This window comes from Ailuropoda melanoleuca, unplaced genomic scaffold (genome assembly GCF_002007445.2).
Source record: "Ailuropoda melanoleuca isolate Jingjing unplaced genomic scaffold, ASM200744v2 unplaced-scaffold6531, whole genome shotgun sequence".
NCBI lineage: Eukaryota > Metazoa > Chordata > Mammalia > Carnivora > Ursidae > Ailuropoda > Ailuropoda melanoleuca.
Window position 1 is genome coordinate 1 of NW_023239737.1, and position 2,733 is coordinate 2,733.

Here is a 2,733-nt window from a genome sequence, read left to right on the forward strand (position 1 = left end):
GGAATGTAGAATCACCTCAGTGAGTTCCAGTCCTGTAATATTAAAGCTAAATTAGCTTTCATGGTCCCCGCTGCCCCAGCCACAAGGTCCTTTGACAATTCATTGGATGGATGCTCTAAATCAAACAAGAGTGATTGAATTTTTCTCCTTGGGACTCACTGAGAACTGGGTGCTGGAGGTACTATTTTCTGTAGCATTCTCCATCACGTATGTACTGACCGTTTTGGGGAACACTCTCATCATAGTTACTATAGTTTTTAGTCTGCGTCTCCCTACCCCCATGTACTTCTTCCTGAGCAATCTGTCCTTTATTGACATCTGCCACTCATCTGTCACTGTGCCCAAGATGCTAGAGGGCTTGCTTTGGAGAGAAAGACGATTTCCTTTGACAATTGCATCGCACAGCTGTTCTTTCTACATCTGTTTGCTTGTGCTGAGATCTTTCTGCTGACCATCATGGCTTATGATCGTTATGGAGCCATCTGTGCTCCACTGCACTATTCCAATGTGATGAACATCAGGTCTGTGTACAGCTCGTGTTTGTTCTCTGGTTGGGGGTTACTGTTCACTACCTGGTGCAGACCTTCCTGACCATTCGTCTACCTTACTGCGGCCCCAACATTATTGATAGCTACTTCTGCAACGTGCCCTCTGTCATCAAGCTGGCGTGCACAGATACGTACCTCATGGGAATGCTCATTGTGTCTAACAGTGGAACCGTCTCCCTCACGTGTTTCCCGGCTTTGGTCACCTCTTACACAGTCATCCTGGTTTCTCTTCAAAAACGGTCAGCTGAGGGGCGCCGGAAAGCCCTGTCTACCTGCTCAGCCCACTTCATGGTGGTTGGTTTCTTCTTTGGACCATGTATCTTCCTCTACACTTGGGCAGACACCAGCTTCTCCGTGGGCAATGTGGTGTCCGTCTTCTACACGGCGGTCACCCCTCAGCTAAATCCCCTCATTTACACCTTGAGGAATGAGGAGGTAAAAAGTGCCATCAAGCATCTCAGACAGAAACAGGTTTTTTCATGAAGTCAGGCACACAATGGATTTGGAGTCACAAGTATAATTATGGCCATATCTTTAACAAGACAGTGGAAGTAAAACAACAGAGTCAGTAGATCAAATGGCACAGAGCAGAACTTCTTTTTAAAGGGGAGGACTTACTAACTTTTACTTACATAAAGGAAACGATCATGGTGGAACCTTAAAGGAAAAAGCATCTGGGGCTTCCTTGGTGGCTCACTCGATTAAGTGTCTGCCTTCGGTTCAGGTCACGATCCCGGAGTCCTAGGATGGAGCCCGGAGTGCAGCTCCCTGCTCAGACGGGAGTCTGCTTCTCCCTCTGCCCCTCACCCCACTCGTGCTCTCTCACTCTCTCAAATAAATAAATGAAATCTGAATAAACAAGAATCTGGAAAACTTTAAAGAAGGCTTCTGGTTTCACTGGTAAAAGATCACAATTTGGGGCATGGACTGAGTTTCAGGAACAGGTACAATTGTGAGAGAACTTATTTTCTTGATTTGTGGATTCTGTGGGTTATTGCCTCTGGGAAGCGATATCACACTTAGGTTCTATAAATTAAAGTGGTTTTAATTTTGCCTTTCAATGTAGATTCAAGGTGTTTATTTAAGCTGTCAATGATTTAGAGTGAATTAAACTGTTACTTTGAACGTGATTCCTCATTCCTGCATCTATTTTGTATTTCTCATAATTCTTTGATAAAATCAAGGTGGAAATGTAGAAAGAACTTACTGTAAAATAAGGTTTATTGGTGTAGAATTTAGTTCCATAAAATGCATGCATTTTAATTGGACAGTTTGAGAATTTTTNGAGAGTCAAGGTGTTTGTTTAAGCCGTCAATGATTTATAGTGAATTAAACTGTTACATTGAACGTGATTCCTCATTCCTGCATCTATTTTGTATTTTTCATTATACTTGGATAAAATCAAGGTAGAAATGTATAAAGAACTTACTGTAAAATAAGGTGTATTGGTGTAGAATTTAGTTCCATAAAATGCATGCATTTTAATTGGACAGTTTGAGAAATTTTGACAAATGTATATATACACCCACGTAACCATGTCTCCAAGTCAAGATATAGGGCATTTCCATCACCCAGAGAGTTTCTTCTGTCCCTTCCCAGCCAATCCCTCTGTCTCCACCCAAGCATGCAAGCGTCTGATTTTTGTTGCTATGAATTAGATGTGTCTTTCCTAGAGCTTCATATACATTGAATCATACAGTACGAACTTTTCTGTGCCTGACTTCTTTAGCTCTGCATGCGGTTTCTGAGATTAACCTACGTCTTTTGTGGGTATTAGCANTGTCTTTTGTGGGTATTAGTAGTTTGTTTCTTCTTATTGTTGAATAATATCTCATGGTATGGGTATGCCACAGTTGTTAATTCAGTCATTTACTGATGGACATTTGGGTGTTTTCAGTTCTTGGCAGTTGTGAATAAAGTAGATATAAATGTTTACTTACAGGTTATTTTGGCCACAGGTCTTCATTTCTCCTGGGTAAATACCTAGGAGTAGAATTCTTGGATCATATAGTAAGTGTATGTTCAGCTCGTAAGAAATTAGAAGCCTGTCTTTCCAAGTGGTTGTAGGATGTTTTGAAGTTGTTTATCTTTAAATAAACTCTACCCCTGCTGTAGGGCTCGAACTCATGACCCTGAGATGAAGAGTCTCACGCTCCACTGACTGAGCCAGCCAGGTGCCCCCAAA

The 2,733-nt window shown here is 41.8% G+C and overlaps 1 pseudogene; it reads left to right on the forward strand.

Moving 5' to 3' along the window:
• Positions 1–106: 106 nt before the first annotated feature.
• Positions 107–1,034, forward strand: LOC117800168 (annotated as a pseudogene).
• Positions 1,035–2,733: the final 1,699 nt, after the last annotated feature.